Genomic DNA, 21,489 nt, shown 5'->3' on the forward strand with positions numbered 1-21,489 from the left:
TTTAACATGTATTAATTTTGTTGACTGTGCTGCTGTGTATTTGAATTTGCTCTTGTTTATAATTGCTGCCATGTTTTTGTTTAGTTTAACCACCAAAAAGCTGTTAAGGTAGAAAATAACAACTTTGTATAGTTTCTCAAGTCTTTATTTGAGAGTAAATCCTATATTGATAAATAGGTGTATCTGATTAAAATATAAGTTTGGAAAAGTGAAGCTCTTAAGGATGAGGAACAGTTCCAAATAATGAAGATTATATATACAACATGCACTCAGATAAACTCACACACCTTTACTGTTTCCTGTGTCTTCCCCCTCACCACCAGATTTCCCATTTAGATCTTATGTTTTCTTATTAGAGCCATTAAAATTGTACAATTGAGTGATCAAGATGTGAGAAGAATAATTTGGGGTTCCAACTTGAGCTGGGGCTCTGCAAAAATAAATAAAAATGAGATCCAGACAGCTGTGAGGAAAGAAAAAATATTATTCCTAAAAGCAAAATAGTTTGCTTTTAGGGACAGGCTGCAGAGAAATGAGGTACAGTAGCAGATTTTTATAGGGGGAGCTTGTCCAGGATTAAGTTTGTACATGTTGATTCTAGGATTCTCCTTTGGTATGTGGATCAGGTCTGGGTAACTTGGGAGTTTGAGGAAGTTTGCTAATTTTAGTTGATTGACTTAGTTTCAGCTTGATTGTCAAGCAATCAGCAGAAACACTGATTCTCAGAATCATTGTGGATTCTGTTAATATTTTAAGGGAAGATGGAAACAGTGTAAAGAATAAAATATATTTGGATATGAAAGTTCTCACAAAAATAAGATTTTTTTTGTTATTGTTAAATTAACAACTTATAACTTTTATCCTGCACAATTCAAAGCAGCATGCATAAGGATCCTGCCTCTTATTTTCTCTGCAAGAGCAACCCCATGAGGTAAGTTGTGCTGAGAGAGAGGCAGTAGCCCAAATGCACCCAGTCAGTTTTCATGCCAAATGGAAACATGAAATTCAGAGATGCTGGTCTCTAGGCCAGCAGCAGCTTTACCACTATAGCGTATCAATTTAATGTTAGTTCTAATGAACAATAATAATCTATTAAACCTGTATGTCTTCTGACTCTCAGTGACTCTGGGTACCTCAAACCAATTAAAATTAAACCAATAAAAGATCAAAATAAAAGACAGCCCTCAGGATGAATTAAGGGGTCTCCCTCTCCCATGCCAAAGGCCTGGGTGAAGAATGTGGTCTTCGCAGGCTCTTCTAAACAACAATGAAGTGGGGCCATCCAAGATATCAAGGGAGCCAGAGGAAGGTGTTACAACAGAGAAAGTGCACTTCCAGAGCCCTGAGAGATGGTCTTGTTTAATTGAAAGAAAGTGTGTGACATGTCAACCCTGCAGGATCAAATTGGTCAGGCAGATGTTATGGGAGACAGGTGGTCCCTCAAGTAATCAAGCGAGATAAAACACTTTTGTTAACTTTGTATTATACCGTCCAATGTAACTTTCGACAGAAGTAGTGATTTATAATTTCCATCGCCATTAGAAAACCTGTCTGCAAATAACTCATTAAATAGTCTGTCCCCCCCACCCCCAATATCCAGCCTTCCTCGGCTTTTTTTTTTTATATTAAATTTTTGGTGCCTTCAAGTCAGTTTTTGACTTCTGGTGATTAGCCTAGACTAGTCCCTGCAGTTTTCTTGGCAAGATTTCAGAAGTGGTTTGCCATTGCTTTCTTCCTAGGGCTATGAGAGATGCCTGGCCCAAGGTCACTCTGCTGGTTTGTGCCTAAGGTAGAACTAGAAGTCACATTCTCCTGGTTTCTAGCCTGATGTCTTAACAACTGCAGCAAACTGGTTCTCTTTCCTTAGCCAAAATCTGATCAAATGCATTGAGCTGCAACTGAAGGAAGAAACAATCTGAGGAAAGTTGGCTGATAACAGGAAGAGGAATTTGTAGCCCTCCAAATAATTATAACAATGATCTGCTATTATACACTTCAACTAACAAAGCAGGGCTATGTAAAGTAAAAGTTGGATCAGTGGAAAAGAATTTATCCAAACTCAAATATCACTGAAAAATGATTTGCAGATCAGAGGAGACCCATTTCCAAAAATAAAATATTCTGGAAGAGATTCAGGAAAAACTCTGAAAATGAAAGACCCCAAGTAGTAGAATAATAGAAAAATTTCAGATAACAATAATTGGAACTGTAAAGAAAACAACTGATATGAACTACACAGATGATAACTTAAAAGAAATCATAACAACAGAATCAGTACAGGCCTACATTGAAGCAACCTATGAACTGAACCCCCTTAAAGAAGAATTAAAAGAGAAGATTATGGCATATGCAAAATTACCAGCAGGCAAAGACTACCAGCATTGAAAGTAATGCCCCCAAAGGCCTGACACCTGTAATGAAGGATGTGAATAATGTGCTTTCAATGATTAAAATAACATATATCCAACAGACCCATCAGCTTGCCTAGAGTACAGCAGAGGCGATTATAAAGAAATTATAAAGAAATGGGTATTGAAATTAGAAAACTAAAAGCAAAATCTTATTCATTCCCAAAGTGGAAGATCAGACATGAGGTCAAGATACATTAAGATCAGATGGAAGTAATTTAAAAAGCATGAAGGAGCAAAAATTAGGAATATTCGCTTAGCACCAGAAAAAAAGAATTTTTAGAAATCATAAAGCAATAAATAATGGCATTAGCTGGGGAAATGTAGTGGTGTGAGGCACAAATAATCCAATTTAAACAATATCATCTATTTCACTCAAACCAGAAGTGATTCTACCAAATTATGAATAGCAATACCATGTTTCCCTGAAAATAAGACAGATTCTTATTTTCTTTGACCTCTGAAATAAGCACTTGGCTTTATTTTCAGGGAGGTCTTATTAATTTTGAGATGCAGGAGGCGGCGAGCGTGGTCACCTCATAGCTGCTACTGTGTTACAATATTTGGGGGGGGCTTATCTTCAGGGGAGCACGTTTTTAGCGCATGTGCTCAAAAGCCTGATTGGGCTTATTATCCGGGGAGGTCTTATTTTCAAGGAAACAGGTAGAAATTCTGAAAAGGAAAAAATCTAGTTTTTGAAAGATCTATTGGAGACTCAAAAAAAACAATATGCTAAATTGATAAAATACTTTGAAAATAATCATTATCACCTTTATTATTTCTCATTGCCATGATCTTCCTTTCAGTGATTTTGAAGAAAATAAATCTTGGCTATCAAATAGCAAAATGGGCTAATAAAATCACAAATTTCCTTTACAAGATTCATCTGAAGCTTTATGGGAAGTCCGAAATCAAAATCCAGACAAAAACTGTAAGAATCTTTACCACAGCACAAATGTACAGTAGATTCTGTATGCCCTAGAGAAATATGCTACAATAACAATAAGGCAGGGTAAAATAGCAAACAGTAATGGGATTTAAATGCCATATGATGAAAATCATCAGGAGCCATCAAGATGAAGCCCATAATTATCTAGACATTTTTACAGCTGGATAACATCAAGCAAGTTAAAAATGTGTTTGGTAAAGAATATATTTAGACTGATAAGATTGCTAGAGACAAAATTAAATAGTGGAAAGACTATCAAAGCCCTCAATAGTTTGGTCATACATATGATATGATGCTGTGCTGGAATTATTAACTGGACACAAGCTAAACTGGGAAGTTTGGACAGACTGAAAAAACAAGAAAACTGATAACTATTCATTATGTATTTCATCTCCAGTGATATTGATAGATTCCACCTACATTGCAGAAATGGAGACAGAGGTTTACTTCATGTGAAGCAAATTGTTGAAAAAGAAAAGCATGCACTGGCTAATTATGCAAAGTCAAGAAGGAGCATTAATGCAAGGTAAAATGTACTAATAATAACTAAAAAAATAAGGAAATAAAACAATAATATTGAAATAATGGAATAAAAACAAGAAAATGCTGGCAAAGAAACACATTGCATGGTCAATAAAAGATCAAGAGTAATAAAACTAGGCAATGGCTTATAACTGGAACATTAAAAAAGAAACTGAAGGCTTGATTTTGGTTCCTCAAGAATAAGTTATTCGAACTAATGCATCAAGGCCAGAATTCAAAAATGAAATCATTCAAAGTTCAGATTGTGCAAGGAAGCCAAAGAAACAGTAGATTATTATTCTGTTTGTGCAAAAAGCCCATACAAACTGACTATCAACAACATATTAACTGTAACTGAACAGTACAAATTATCGTGCCAATAATAAGAAGTTGGTGGGAACATAGAGTTGAAAAAGTACCGTGTTTCTCTGAAAATAAGACAGGGCCTTATTTCTTTTGAGTCCCCAAAATAAAAGCTTGGCCTTATTTTCGGGGAGGTCTTATTATTTTTGAGATGTAGGAGATGGCGAATGTGGTCATCTCATGGCTGCTGCTGTGTTGCAATATTTTCAGGGAGGGCTTATTTTCAGGAGAGGGCTTATTTTAGCACATATGCTCAAAAGCCCGATTGGACTTATTATCCGGGGAGGTCTTATTTTCAGGGAAACAGAGTAGTGAAAAATGAGCAGGTTAAAATAGTGCAGGATTTCTGAATACAAACTGATAAAGTCTTGAAATATAACATCCCAGATTTTAACTATGGTTCAAAAGAAAGTGATAATTGATGTGGCAATACCAGGGGAATTGTAGAATTGGAAAAGATCATGAAGTATCAAAATCTGAAAAGTGAAATTGAAAGATTATGGCATAAACCATCCCTAGGGGTCCCGGTGATTATCGGCATACTGGGTGTCATGCTAAAAAATCTTGGACAGCACTTAGAAAATCTGTGCATTGATAACATTTTCATCTGTCAATTACAAAAGGCCATGTTGCTTGGATGTGCAAATATACTACACTGGTACATTACAGCCAGGTTTGGAGGAAGAACTCAATGCATATGAAGGTCAACACCAAGTAAAGAACGAGCGGTTGTGAATTCACAATGTTGTGTATGTAATAATAATTTATTAACTTGTGTGCCGGCTGACTCTCAATGACTCTAGGCAGCTTATGACAATCAATCAAACTACAATAAAGCACAAAAAACAAAGATCGCAAGATGTAACTGAGTTATCAAGGGACTGAATAGGGATACAGATGATGTTTAGTGAGTGGCTTTGGGCTAACCCTTCAACCAAATTTATGAGTTTGGTTGATACAATACAGCAAATGCAACAATAACAATATCAGAAGAATGAACTGGAATCCAGAAAAACTCAATTATTTATTTCTGTGTTAGATTTATTTTGTACTTTTCCTTTGTCCCCACAACAGCAACTCTCTGAAACAGGTTGAACAGGTTGTCCCATTCACCCAGTCAGCTTCTGTGGCTGAAAGTGGACTTCAACTTATGACTTTGCGGTGTAATGGCCAGTGGCAACTGTACTTCAATGCTTGCAAAGCCACAAAGGCCCATGTTCAGTTATAAAATTTTCTATTGCTTAAAGTGGTGACCTTTTCTGTGGTTTTCTGTGTTGTTGGAAAATGCCTGCAATGGTAGGTTTCCTGCAGTAGAAGTGGTTGTTCCAGGGTCAGATGACATAACCCTTGTTTCCTTCTTCTCCTAATGAATGACACTAAACATTTTAAAAGGAGAAACTCTTATATAAAGCATTGGCATTTTTGACTTTATGGAGTAATTGATTGGCATGATGTCATCTCTACAATGACAGATCATCTAATCGGGGCAGCTCTTTTGTTGAAGTGCTACTGTATGGATGCTTCTCATCTCGAGTATTACTAAGTTGCAGGAAGTCTGTTCCAGCACTGTCTCCAAAGATTTGCTCCCATGGTTATGCACATGTTAGACTATAGTGGGGGGGGGAGGGGAAAGGGAGGAAGGAAGCATTTAAGAAACATTGCTTCTGCGCAAAACCTCCTATTAGTGACAGCCACTTTTGATTGAATATCTTGGCTCCTGCTCAACAGTTTGAGGCCTCTTAATGTGTCTATTCTTTCCTGAAACCACTAGCACTGTCTTCTGTAACCACATCCTGTGACAGTAGATTACACAGATTATATTGAGTAAGAAAACGGTTTTCTTTCCAATGTATTACACACCATCTCCCTAAAAACAGACCACATACGTTTTTCTTCTGAATGTTTTGAAAGAATTCCTAATTTCGGATGTAATACTCCACATTGATTAGACTCTTTAATTTTCGGATTTGTTCAGCAACATCTGGAGAGCCATAAGATGCCCATTCTACTTGTTAAGACAGATCATGCCTCTCATTTGTTGATAATCAAGCTGGGAGGTTCCTAGAATCAGCAACCAGAAAACCTCCCTCCTTGGTTAACAGTTTGTGTTTTGTTTTTTTTGTGGAAGGAAAGAAAGTGAAACTAGATTTTTTTGTGGACTGTCATGGTTACTTCAGAGAAAACTAATAAACATTCCAGAGTATTCCATCTCAACTACTAGGTTCATATTATGTGCACTTCTACTTATACTTTACTTCACATACTTCCTCTTTTCTCCTCCTATGCTTAACCTTACAAATTGACTGTGCATTTGATAATCTAACATGCATGTTCCGTAGAGATGCTCACCAAGAAATACTTTTTGAAACCATCCAATTTGACTAGTGGTATAGCTATTCATTATGCTGCAATTTTTTTCCAAATACTGCATTTCTAAAGGTGATACATTTTCAGTGTAAATGGATAATTGTGGGAATATTTTTGTTCCCACGCTGCAAAATTGGAGAACAGCTCAGATGTTTGTTTTGAGAATGATCAACTGTTGAATGATGTTGTGAGGTATATGTGTATCTACAAACCAAGTGTTAGATTTTTTTTATATAAAAGTTTACTTGTATATAGCTTTTAGGTTCTTTGCTAGTTCTTGGTGTCACCACAACACTCCACATATACAATTACCTGCTTACATAAGAGAACAGTATTTAAGCCATTCTTCTTCAACCTGGTACTTCGGCAAGCTTGTGCTACTGTGGAGGGAGGAGAGATAATTTAATTTCCAAATAATTCCAGTGCCAGTGAACAAGGTGCAGAGCAGCACAAATGGTAATGAATATATTATAGTAGTTATATTATATGGGCCTATTTTCCATTTAATATATTTGTTTAGTACCTTAGTAGTTTTTCACAAATCATGTTACCCAAGGCCTTCCTCTACATTCTGATGACATGTGCTATTTCTTTGTACATGATTAGCTTTCTGATATTAAATAGGTACCCTGTTTCCCTGAAAATAAGACCTCCCCGGATAATAAGCCCAATCGGGCTTTTAAGCGCATGCGCTAAAATAAGCCCTCCCCGAAAATATTGCAATACAGCAGCAGCCATGAGGTGATCACGCTCGCCACCTCCTGCACCTCAAAAATAATAAGACCTCCCCAAAAATAAGGCCAAGCGCCTTATTTCAGGGTCACAAGAAAATAAGATCCTGTCTTATTTATGGGGAAACATGGTAGTAACTGCCATGAAATGTATGAGCTAACATTTTCTTTACATTTCTTCTAGATATTTTTGACCATGTGCCTAATTATTTCATGTGGGTTTATTTCTTGAGTTATGGGCAACCTTTAACTCAGAGGTCCCAAATCCCCGGTCCATGGACCAACATTCCAGAAACCGGCTGTACAAACAAGCAAAGCCCATCAGTGCGATGCAGGCAGCACATGAAGCCACATCCCCTCCAGTCCGTGGAAAAATCTCTCTCCATGGAACTAGTCCCTGGTGCCCAAAACGTTGGGGGGTGTTGCCTTAACATATAACCATTTGTTTAGTGACAAAGTTTGAAATTACAAAAAATAACTGACTTATGAACAGTCCTCAGACTTATGACAATTGCAGCATTGCCACGGTCCCATGATCATAATTTGGGCACAGAGGGGGGTGACTGCCTCTTCCTGGGGTTTGGCAAATTTTCATCCAAACCAAACAGTAAGTTGCAAAATACAATTTGAAATCAGGTAAACCCAATCTTCCTCTTTCCTTTTTATCTCGTAATAACAATATTTAACTCCTGTTTTTTTCCATGCCTCACAAATTTACATTTATCCTTTGGTCACTACAGTATTTAAATGGTGCATCAGTCTGAAACAAAAATATCATTCTAGGCAAGGCATTCATTTTCATCACAGAAATTCTCCCCAGCAAGGACAAACTCTCTTCTTAACCCGTCTTTTTAAACTTCATTTCATATTCTTAACATAGTTATTTTGAAATAACATACAGTTCATATTTGTCACAGTGCCCAGATATTTCATTTTCTTCTCAATCTTAAAATCCATTTAATTTATCAGTTCTGTTTGATCTTCTATTATTTTTGCTAACATCTTCATCTTCTGTTTATTAATCTTGCAATTTGATAATGTATTAAATTATTTTAATTTGCTGATTAATTTTTCAATTCTCTTCAAAAGATCTTCCAGACCAATACCAAGTCATCTGCAAAATCCATTATGGTTCTTTTTAAAACTTTACTCCTGCAATCCTCTTACCTTATCTTCTATCTCCGTGATGGTGAACCTATAGCACTCGGAGCCATTTCTGAGGGCATGCAAGATGATGTCCTGTCAGCTCCAGCGCACATGCGCGCACTAGCCAGCTTATTTTGGGGCATTTTTCGCCCTTTGGAGGCTACAGAGAAGCTTCCTAAACCCTCTGGAGGGCGAAAAACCACCCAATGCACAAACCGGAAGTTTGGGAATGGACTTCCAGTTTGCTCGTTGGGCTATGTCAGCCCCAGCGCTCTCAGCTGCCCGGGGCTGCCATTCCATTGGTGGGGAGATTCGTGACTGGGATGTTTCATGACATGGATTGCTGCTGTCTATTAGGGGTCTTTCAGAAATCTGAACACCACACTTGTTTCCCTGCTGCGCCAAGAGCTTGAAGGACCTTTTGGATCCTGCAGTGACTTTCATACAGAATGGCACCAGCACAGGCGTGGCAATGTAAACCAGCATGGTCTGTCACATCATCGGAGTATCTTGGATGTATTGCACATGCATGGGAGAGGACGGGCCACAGGAGGGCGAGACACAGGAGGGTTTAAAAGGTGGAGGGAAGTACGGAATTACAGGCTTGACTTTAATTCACTCGTGTTTTGCACTGTGTGTTTGTTGAAAGTACCAGAATAGGCTTACAAAGATTGCATTTACCATGAACTACCTGCTTATTTGTTTACTTTGCCTGAACGGAACCTGGCAGGCTGTTTTTCACCCTCCGGAGGGAGAAAAATGACCCAACGGCCAAACTGGAAGTCCGTTTCCCAACTTCTGGTTTGCTTGTTGGGCCATTTTTCTCCCTCCCCAGGCTCATAGAAAGTCTCTGGAGCCTGGGGAGGGTGAAAAATGGACCTACTGGGCCCATTGGAAATCGGAAAATGGGTTGTTTCTGGTCTCCGGAGGACCTCCGGGAGGGGAAGATCATTTTTGCCCTCCCCAGGCTCCAAAAAAGCCATGCGCACATGTGTGGGGCAGTGGGGTAGTGGTGTCACATGTGCATGCACAGGGGGGCACGATAAGGGGTGGAATTAAATTATGGGGGTGGGCACACAAGCCCCCGCAATAGCATGCACGCGCGTGCTTTTGGCACCCGAGGCGAAAAAGGTTCACCATCACTGTTCTATCTTTATTCAGTATTTCAAGAAGAAGAAGAACAACAACAGAAGCAGTGGGCATCCCCGTGTAGTTCCCTTTTTTAAATCTCAAAGGATTTTGTTAGATTTTCATTAACAATTATTTGTGATTTTTGGAAAGTATAGATCGACCTTACAAATGTTATAAAGTTTTCCAAAATTTGTATCTTCCATAACTTTGAAGAAGAAAGCTCAGTTCAATTTGTCAAAAAAAATAAAATAAAAAATCAATGCGGCTTATTTTTCATTATGTTACCCCAAATATTTCAAAACATCCAACAGATTTCTAATGTTATCCTTTAACTTTTAGATTAAAACCCCACTTTGATCCTCATGAATAAATTCTTGCAAAATTATTTTCAATCTATCAATTAGAATCATCCATAGTTAAAAACAATTTTTTTCTGTGTTTAGGTATTGCTGCTAAATTGGTCTCTTTCCAACTCTCTAGCATCTTTGTTATGTTTTGAGAAGTTGTAAAAGCTCATCCCCAAAACATTTATAATAAAAACCTGACAATTCATTTGGTCCAGGTACCTTGCCTTGCTTAATCTTTTATATAGCCCCACAATCTTCCCTTATTGATATAGGTCCATTCATAATCTGTCTCATTTCCTCTATAATCCTTGGTAAAATTTGTTCCTTTAAATATTCATCTACTTTCCCAAGAGAGATGTCATTTCCTTTATTCAGGTTGGAATAATATTGATGAAACGCTCAGTGTAAGGCTGCATTGTCTATTAATACACTATCTGTAACTTCAATTTTTTCTTATTGTTTTCTTTTCATAATATGCATGTCACGCCATTGGTTTATTTGCAAACTCATTGTTTTTTGTTTTGCATAATTCATTTGTTGAAAGGACTTTGCTGTAGTCAACAGTTCCAAGAAGGCTCCACACTCATTTGCACCACTTAGGTGACCCTGACGACACAGATAAATCTCCAGGTGGCCTTAACGTCTCTCTAAAAGAATGTAAATGACCAACTGGCTGCAAGGAGTATAAATCCTTCCATTCCCCACCAACCAGTCTGAGCTGAAGAAGCTTCTTGGATGAGAAGTGAAATGTCTTCAAAGAAAAACCAGAAAGTCCAGTTGCCTCTTGAAAAAAGCACTTTTGGGACAACCATGACCTGGATGACTGAGAATCTCCATAGACAACATTTCATTTAGTCTCCATCTAAAAGAAATAAATTCACAGGATTATATTCCGAAAAAGTCTTTGGTAATATCTCTCCTTTAGAAAACTTAGTAGCTAATGTTCTTGAAATCTGAATCACGTGTATTCTTGAAAAGGATCTGTGTCTTTCAGAAAAGTAGGTCTATTCTTTTAAATTGTCATTTTTCTACCTCCGTACGTCAACAGCCTTATATTGTCCATCAAATCAAAACGTTTGATAATTTCCCTTGAGTGATTTAATTTATTTATATCCCCTCCTTTATTTTTTATAAATTCTGCCTCCTGTTTTCACCATAACAACAACCCTGTGTGGGAGGTTGGACTGAGAGACAGTAACTGGCCAAAAGTCATCCAACTGGCTCTCATACCTACAGTGAGGTGGGACTCACTGTCTCCTAGTTTCTAGCCTGGTGACTTAACCACTAAATCAAACTGGCTAGATTTTTCTCAGAACTTCTCTCCAGTTGTAGGGATATCATTCCATTCCTATGTCCCATTCAGTGGTGGTACTCAGCCGGTTCGGACCGGTTCAGGTGAATTGGTAGGCCCACCTAGGCGCTATGCTGTCCTATTTAGCCACGTTTTCTAAGCCGTGTGCATGCATGCAAGCCATTCATGCTGAAGGCTGCGCATGCGTGAAAGGCACACATGTGAGCAAAGCGAGCATGCGCGGGTGCGCGCTCACATTTTCAGTGTGCGGCGAACCAGTGGTAAAACTAAGTGAAACCCACCTCTGGTCCCATCAAACACTAAATTTCATGCTGAATCTTTTCTAACTCCAGGGAAAGCTGTAGCTTGGGTTGTGGTGGGACCGGGTGTCTTACTGTTTTGTTTTGAGTTTGAATGAAACCACAATGGATAATCATAAAGAATCACAATGTAAACTATAGTGGAATTTTATGCAAATTAGTGATTCCACAGGCACCCATATGTTGAGCTTCCATTGTATGGACCCAGTCCCAAAATTTTAAATACCTTTTCCAGTTGTTTTTTTTCTTCTTATTTGCCTTTGACATATTTGCTTGACCTGCTGAGCTATCAAGCAGCTGCGGAAGACATACAATATTTTGAAAGGGATAAAAATATTACGCAGAAGTGCACTATCTTGCCTCTAGAGTAGAAATTCTTTGATGGTCAGTATTTGATTATTGTTTCATTTTAAGACAGGGTTTAAAATAATATGTGGGGATTTTTGCCTGTTTTATGAGAAACATTCAAACTTAACACAACCTGATATGGAAGTGCTTGTGTATATCCACGTTTGTTTGCCTTAAGCAAACACTTTGTTACTTACCAGGTAATTTCTCATTACATTACTTGCCAGTGCAATGGAGAAATTTGCTATTTAAGAACTGCAGAGGCATTCTTGTACGTTCACAACTTTGCTTAACTTATTTGTACTAGTCCTGTGATGGCGATCCTATGGCATGTGTGCCACAGTTGGCACACAGTGTCCTTTCTGTGGGCACATGAGCCGTCATCCCAATTCAGTTCCACCGTGCATGCGTGCATGCTTCCCACTGGCCAGCTGGTTATCAGGTCTCTGCAGCGCATGTGCACCACATGTGTGGGGCTGCGACTGTGTGCACATGCAGGAAGTGCAGGGCACATGCGGGGGGCATGCATGCATGCACGGGGGTGGGGTGCATGGGAGGCTGTGCGCATGTGCAGGGGTGTGAGGAGGGCATGCATGCTTGACGGGGCAGGGCATATGCTAGGGGTGTGTGTGCATTGCCTTTTGGGGGTTCGGGCGCATCCACACGCATTCACACACGTACACGCAGGTTTTGGGCACTCGGTTCGGAAAAGGTTAGCTATCTCTGTACTAGTTTAATACAGGTCTTCCTCAATTTATAGCCATTAGTTTAATGATTATTTGAAGTTAAAACAGCACCAAAAACATTTAGACTGTCACTTGCCCTGTGTGACCTTCCCATCTGGCTTTTGTCAAGCAAAGTCAATGGGGCGGGGGGGAGGCTGGATTTACTTAACAGTTTTATGTTTCACTTAATAACTGCAATGTTTCACTTAACAACTGTGGCAAAAAAAGGTCTTGGTATTAAGCTCAACTCATTTAACCACCAATTTACTTAGTCAAAATCCTTGTGCCAATTGTGATCCTAGCTCAAGGATTACCTATCATAAGAGCTCTTCAGGCCAACCAAGGTATTTTTAAAAAGCCAAATCCAGTCTTTTATTTCATTTGACACTGATTTCAATTTGTATTAAGAGGTTTGGCTTTTTAATGTAATTTGTGTGGAATCCAGCCCAACACCCACAGCTTTCTCTTTGTGTATTATCCTAAAGTATTTTAAGGAACAAAAGTAACTCAAGGTTGAATCATGATCTGAACATTGGATTACTGAATCCAATGCTAACCACTGCCACAGCTTGAAATATTATATCTAGAACAACACAGAGGTTATAAAAAACCCACAGAACAAACAAGAACAAATGATTAAAAACCAAAGACAAAATCTCTCCCTGAGCACTTAAACTAGTATTGTAATATAAGATGCTAGTCCAAAAACTTTTTCATAGATTAATATATTTTTTAGCTCCAAACATCTGGAGGAATGAACAAATTCTTCTGTGAAATTCCAGATGTGCGATATTTTATAGTCACAGTTTAGAGATTAGCTGGCTCCATTCTTTTTCTTGTGGCCACTCATGGACAGTTGGGGAAGCACACATGGGAACATCACAGGCAGTTAAATAAGGTAATTCACTGAGAAAATATACAGTTTAAAAGATTACAGATTAGTGGGAGGAAAAAACCCTATATTGTTGTGACTATGTGACTATTGTTTGCTATTTTCTGCAAAATAGCATATAAGGAAGATAAATTTGTATGCTACAACCACAATGCATCTGCTGTTAATTAGTTAGTTTACATTATTGTCATTGCACCTTGTAAAACAAAATTAAATGCGATCTTCAGTGAACAATGACAATTCAGGTTGTGGTTGTTAAGGAATCATGTGCAGTCATTAAGCACAACATCAGGTAGTGGCTGGTTTCCTCATTAACTTGACTTATTGGAGGCTGGCAGTGAAGATCACAAGCGGTGATGATGTGACTGTGGGAAGCTGTGACCATTGTAACTATGTGCCGGTTGCCAAGTGCCCCAGTCATGATCCTGTGACTGTGGGGACACTGCAACAGCCACAACTTCAAGGACCGGCCATAAGTGTTCTTGTTGAGCACTGTTGTAACTTTGAATGGTTGCTGAACAAGAAGTCACAAAGTGAGGACTACCTGTATAGTCAAAAGCCCTTCCCTGCCTTTCATGATTGACAAAGCATAATGATACCCTTGACGACAACAATCAGACCAACCACTTGGTGGGCTCCATAGTGCCCAGGGGTCTCTGGTCTGCTGGCAAAACCACATCTTCATGCTTTTTGAAAGAATGTCAGGGGTGGGGCCAACCTTATTATTTCTGCAAGAATGATGTTCCACACATATCTTCAATTCAATTCAATTAACAAGCACAACAAAAAGTTTTGAACTTCGATTGGAGCATGTGTCTCCCTCCATCCCCTTTTCTAGTTCTTTGGGTAGAAAGGAGAAATTGCTATTTAAAGATATTACTAATCTGTGTTTCCTTCACCTCTGTTGAATTACTTTCATGAATAAACTACTTGAGTAATTTTGGGACAATCAAATATTGTTTAGAATACTTAGCTTATGAAGCTATCTCTATAATTTAAAATATATTTTCCTCAATTATTAGAATGCAAATAATTTATTGGTTTCCAGTACAATAGTTAAAATAGAGTACTTTTAATATTTGGTCATAAAACTCAGCCTTTTATATCAGCAATGACTTACCTGGCTACCCTACAATTAGGCATGTAGAAATGAGTATTACAGCTAGCAGTCTTGGTTTTTGTAAGGGGGCAGATAATTACTGTTTCATTAAAGTGGATTTACTTCAAAAGGGAAAGGTATGTATTTGGAACCTTAAGAAAATTTAAAATATGGTGATCGGATTGCACTGTTGACTGGTTTACTATATTCATTCATTCAGGTCATTCATAGTGTAGCTTTTACAAATTTAATAAAAGAAGAGAAAAACCACAGAAATCCAATGTGTCAATATTATCAGGAAACAGAAAACAGCCTCCTTGTATTAAATAAGTGAAATACTTATATTTCAAAATTGCATTTTTGTCTACAGTAACATTATTTTTCTTTTGGATCTATTTTTTTTGCTAAGATGCTGTTTAAAAGTTTATTTGCTTCATATCTGAGGAATTGCAAAGTATCCCAGGGCCTCCATACCACAAGCATTCAATATTTCTTCAGTTCTCAGATTTTGTTGGATAAAGTTTTTGATCAAAATATGTAAAGTTAAAGTGGTCTGCTATAAGATTTTCCATTTGACTCAATGGAAACCTTTGCATATCAATGTAACCATAAGAGCTGCGATAATGAAGTCATGCCCAGTCACGGCCATGGATACTTTCCAACTTCAAGCAGCAAATAGCCCATCTGTGGTTTATTTGTTTTCTTGTTTAGCAAATGCAGGATGAAGGAGAAACTAACCACAAACTATACTCTTGGCTTGAATTAAGTGTGTTTATGGCTTCATTCTCAGATTAGCTCCAACTAGAAGCATACTTCTATAAACAAACCACAGAGGGTGGTTTGTTAGCCATGCTATTTGGGTGAAAGAACCAAGGGAAATAATGTAATGCTTTCCCACTGATCACATTATATGTTTAAGCCTAAATCATGGTTATTTTAACCATGTTTGTTGATATAGCCCTAGTGGCTGGATTTGTAAATATTGCTAAGCCGTACATGATGTCTTAAAAGCCTAAATGCTGAATATATGTAGGAAGCTAACCCAAAACAAAATAAACCACATTTCAGATTAAGGATGATCTGTGACCTTCACGTAGATAGGAGTATCTGTGAACAGGCAGCACGTACAATGTGAAGGCAAAACACAGTAGAAACAGGCCACATTTTTATATACATTTATGTTCTTCGGAGCTCTGAGATGGGACAGCTTACTTGGTGGCTCTACTACGATTTCTACTCAATTCAGAATGTATTTGCATTGTTAGCAGGAGATGCAAAGCAGTTATTTTATTCTTTGCCAGTTTATTTATAATCATCAGCAATCCAACTATCTGTCAATGTAACACGTAATCTTTTGGGAAACATTTGGCATCTCAGGCTCATGTTTCTTGGTTGTTGTATATACAATAATGGCAAATGCTTTTATTCTAGAAAACAGCACGGGTGGCTGTATTCAGAATGGAGTAGAGGAAGATCTTGCAGCTTTGGTGTGGCCTGCCCTTATACATGGCTTCTGATGTATGGTTTCTGAGAGAACTTCATCATCCTGTGCTGTATGAGTCCATGGTGGAGACTGCAGTTTGTGTTGAATATGACAATAGGGAAGGAAACCTTGGGCGAAGGTTTCCCTCTGGTCCGCCTGTCAGGTGGAAAAGTCTGGTGATTTAAATTGATTGGTTCACATTACAGGCGGGAAATTCCAGAGATCTCAGTGGCTGAGCTGTCAGACAGCTCCCTTTAAAAGAGGGAGCTGCCGGACAGTGCCAGCACTTCTTTGTACCGGTTTACCAAATAAAGAGCCGTTGTTTAGCGGAGCGTCCTGCCTCTTCACTCGACCACGCTTAACAATTTGTTTGTGGGTTTTCAAAGGCCACCACACTTTGTTTTTTAGAGGGCCCAATTTCCTCCCTTGCTTTCACTAACAGTAGCAATAAAAGGAGGCCTGAACCCAAGTAGTGATGTCATTGGTGGTAGCCTTTCCTTTACAGCTCCTCACACACAATATAGAACTTTTGAGCCCTCTCTTACCCTTGAAAAAGGCAAGAATCCATATTTGGTTTGAATACGTTCTGTAAAAATAATGTCACTACAAAGGCCTTTAAATTTCAGTGCAACTATTAGTTTTATGGAGAGGTTTCATTATCACAGTTAATACATCTTACCTTTAATTTCTTAGAATATTGTAGAGTAAAGTAACTAGCCATTAAATTGTTATTCTCCGTGAATTGCTAAGATGAAATTGCTGGAGAATATCTTCTATTGCTCAACATTTTTCACTTTGTTTTGACATAATATTCTGAAGTGGTTGTGACTCCGGTAATCCTTTTCTCCAGTCTAGCTGACATTTGAACACCATTATTTGACTGGAGAGACTTAAATCTTCATCCCACTCAAATCCATCTATTGTGCTCACTAATTAAAAGCTCCATGTGGTTCATCTTTGGCAGATTGTGTTTAGGAGCCTTCTAAGAGATATGAGTAACAAATGAACAAATATGATTCTAGCAAAACCACTTATATTTTCCTCTTATTATTGTAATCCACATGGCTATTAAATGTTTCTCTCTCTCTCTCTAGATGATAAATAGATGAGAGAGAGAGAGAGAGAGAGAGAGAGGGAGACAGGAAATATATGATTGATGTACTATATGATATATGTGAAAAACATTCTTTTAGTTCATTAAGAGACCAGATTTTTATTGTTACAGATCTATGGAGGAATGTTGACCACGGTAAGCAGTTGAAGTATAATATGCCAATGTATCATTCCAGCATAATGCATTATGGTCACGTAGGTAGACAGATTTATGAGTTCCCAAGCATGTGTGTATGTGTCTCTTTCATATTCAAAGTGACAAACTGCATAATGAAATCAGCCCTGTGCTTTCCGTCACTGGGCATTAAAGAATGGGCAATGTGTGAAATATCTCCCCACCCTCCCAAGAAAACAATAGAAATATAACACACTGCAGAGCCATTCAGATATTCAAACACTGCCATAGACTGTTAGAAGAGGGCACTGGAAGGGACGTCAGCCTGGAATCTCCTGGAACATTCAACAAAGCATAAGAATGGAACATAAGAATAGTAGGAGTTGCAGAGCGCAACAAGGCCTATTTTAAAAAGCAAAGGAGGATAATGGCATCTAGAATATACATAGTTGATTACATATGGTGTTTAACAGGAAAAAAAGTGTTGCAGAAGTTTTCAAAATAATAATTGAAAACATCCTTCCTTCCTTCCTTCCTTCCTTCCTTCCTTCCTTCCTTCCTTCCTTCCTTCCTTCCTTCCTTCCTTCCTTCCTTCCTTCTGCAAAGAGCACATGCAGTGGTCATGGGAAGAAGAAAGGCAGACCTAGGAAAAAGATAATAGAAAATCCAGCACTAGTAGCTGCCAGAAGTCCAAGATAAATTTTCCTAAGAAAAATGAATGTTGCAGTTCATCTATTCTTCTACTTCCACTCCTGACATCACAAACTTATCTTCCATGGGTCTGTATGTGGAATCTGATTGAAAGAGGCAAGTCCACAGAGATACTCAACTTGTTTCCCCACATTTAGTCATTTAAAAGACAATAAGAAGCAATTTCTGCCAAGCTTTATCAGAGCAGGCAAGCAAACTGCACATTCCTGGCTCCAAACCCCCTTAATTCTTCAGCACCCTATTTTGGGTCTTTAGCTCTTTTAGCCATCACCTCCATTTCTAATCTTTCGCTGTTCAACCTTTTCTGTCCCAGAGTCCTTTCTGATGGTGTTTCATTCCACCTCTAATGCCAGGGTGGCATCATCCGACGTTGGTCCAGTCCATCTGCAGCTCCTCTTTCTCCTATGACAGCTTTCCTATGAGAAGCTAAACTAAACATACTCTCAGCCCTTTATCGGCAAAGTGAGTACAGCCTGTTTTATTTGGGTGTCTGCTGCAAAGATGCATGAATATGTGAAGAACCAGCGGGACGCTTTGGCAGAGAGCTGGCTCATCACAATTTTGTTTTACAGGGTTTTTTTTTAAATCTGTGTGGAAAGAAAAAAAAAGGGGGGGGGTAAAGGAAGGGTGGGATTTGTCACATCTCTCTTACACATATCTTTCCCCCCAGAATTAATAGATTTGGACTTGATAGATTTTTGCATATTAAAATGAACCAATTCTCTTGTGTTAATTCTATATTGTTGAGATCTTTTATGTGGCTGTCATTGAGGGAATCATTTGGAGAACAGAGAAGTGGAATCTAAATAAGGTACAGACATAAATGTCACGTGATCCAGTTGTTTTTGATGCTGTGTGCTTATGTGAGAGAGAAAGCTGGCTTAGCATTCGATTCTCCACCTGCAGTCTAAAGTATCAGAGTCCAACAAAGACTTAAAACATTTCCATGTGCACAAATTCTCTCTCAAAATGGTTTTCCCCTCTTTTACCCCAGTCCAACTACTTAGCCCTATGTGCCAGCGTGCATATTCTCCTACACTCTCACAGTGAATGGATGCGTGTAGATCTTTTCTCCATTAATGTAAATGGACTCTTTGACTAAATAAGGAGGGATAGGTGTAATTAAAACCATCTCTCCTATTTCCACATTCTTCACATAGCTGAAATGCTTTGAGATATTTTGTGGCTTTCCTGTACACAAAAGCCAGGACAATAATCAGGCTGATCAAAGTATTGAACCCAGATGAGGTTTGATTTAAAATGTTCCCTCAGTGATGGGCAAAGCGCTCACTATTTTAACTTCGCTTCTTCAGTGAGTCAACTGGGATTATTTTTAGGCAACATGTGTAAAAATAAAGCATCTTCCTGCTTTGCAGATCAACTATTTTACAACTCCTACAAAAGTGAAAAGAATGGTCTCTTAGGAATTGGAAGAAATGATCACAGAAGACATGAGGAGTAGCTCCAAGCTGTTACTGTTTTCATCAGAATGAAAAGCAGTGTTGTGCCACAAATTGTGTCCCTTTGGGGCATGCATGTGACACATAAAGAAAAGGAGTTGGGTTTGCGCAGCAGTGCTGCTTATGTCACTCTGTCTTTCAAGCCTCCCCACAAAAGAGGTATATGAATAAATAATGGAATAACAGAATAATGGAAGGGACCTTGAAGATCTTCTAATCCAACCCTCTGTTCAATCAGGGAACCCTATACCATTTCAGACAAGTGATTGTTCAATCTTTTCTTAAAAACCTCCAATGATGGAGCACCCACAACTTCTGAAGGCAAGTTGTTCCACTGATTAACTGTTCTAATTATTAGGGCATTTCTCCTTAATTCTAGGTTGCTTCTCTCCTTGATTCATTTCCATCCATTGCTTCTTGTTCTGCCTTCAGGTGCTTTGGAGAATAGCCCCAACTCCCTCTTCTTTTTGTGGCAACCCCTGAGATATTGGAACACTGCTATCATTTCACCCCTAGTCCTTCTTTTCACTAGACATACCCAATTCCTGCAACCATTCTTTATATGTTTTAACTTCCAGTCTCCTAATCATCCCTATTGCTCTTCTCTGCACTCTTTCTTAGAGTCTCAACGTCTTTTTATCATTCATTCATTCATTCATTCATTCATTCATTCATTCATTCATTCATTCATTCATAGGCATTAATGGGTCCACTCAGTGTCTCAAACAGGAGACCACAACACTTCTTGATCCAAATCTTTTGTCTTCTGCTATTCTTAGCAAGAACAGGCAGTATGTTTGCTCAAAAATGGTAGGAATAAATTAGTCATTTTTTACAAGCATTTCTTGAAGCAATTTTGGATGCTTCATTGGCTTTTTTTAAAAAAAAGCTCATAGACCATTAAGAACATAAAAATAGCCTTGCTGGATCAGACCAAGATCCATCTTAATCATATATATTGTTTCTCACAATTAACTACTACATGTCCTTGAGATACTTGTGAGCAGGAAGTGATTCTACTGTTATTCCCCTGTTAGTCCCAATCCCAAACTATCATTGCGTCTTCAAGACAGGTAGCCTCTAGAAGTGTACTTCTTATGTTTATGTCAACTTCTGTCTTTAATAAATTCCAGGAGCATCCCAGCCTTGTTTTCCCAGTACTCCTGAGACATTGTCTGATGCAATGGATTCATAGTATGAGAGGAGAACAGAGAATTTAGAAAGTCATCCCTTATAGTCCATTCAATGTGTATAATATAAAGCCTTCTAATAATGTCTAGGTTTGATGTGTTCTAGTTTGCTTGACTACAAGGCCTAGGTAGTTTTCCCCTTTGAGCACTTTTCTATACTATATATATACTGGAGCTGGCATAATAGGGGCATGCATAAGTGTACCAGCGTGCCTAATGTCCTTGTCCTAATGTCCCCATTTATTTGTACCCATTTCGTGTGTTCTTATTCATGATTATTCTTATTCCTGTTATCTTGTACATGAGTGACAAACTAACTAAATAAAATAATAATAATAATAAAGTCACTATGCTGATGTGGACTTGAGAGTATTGTTTATGCTCAACTTTTCTGTCCTCATTTCTCACAGTGCCAGATGCTGATAGTGAGACCATGCTGAAGTACCTTCTCATTGAGAAAAACAAATTATTCTGTGTCATGGAATTTGTGATTTGCTTGGAAACCTAGAGCATACAGTTCTTAAGAGAATCAAAACACAGGGAATGAAGCCTTTTTAAAGACTTTGGTATCATTGCAATATGCCCGAACCGTAGAAATTTTAAGGATCTTGCATAAAATCTTAAAGACCACAATATATGAGTGAGATTTCAGTGATATTAACCTTTTCTATATTTCTATGCAATATAAGCACTATGAAAATGAAAATTGTGTTGCTTTTGTTGATTTATTGTGCAAAACCTTGTTTACTTTGCACATAATCTTTCCCTTTGGATTCTT

This window comes from Thamnophis elegans, chromosome 1 (assembly GCF_009769535.1).
Source record: "Thamnophis elegans isolate rThaEle1 chromosome 1, rThaEle1.pri, whole genome shotgun sequence".
Lineage (NCBI taxonomy): Eukaryota > Metazoa > Chordata > Lepidosauria > Squamata > Colubridae > Thamnophis > Thamnophis elegans.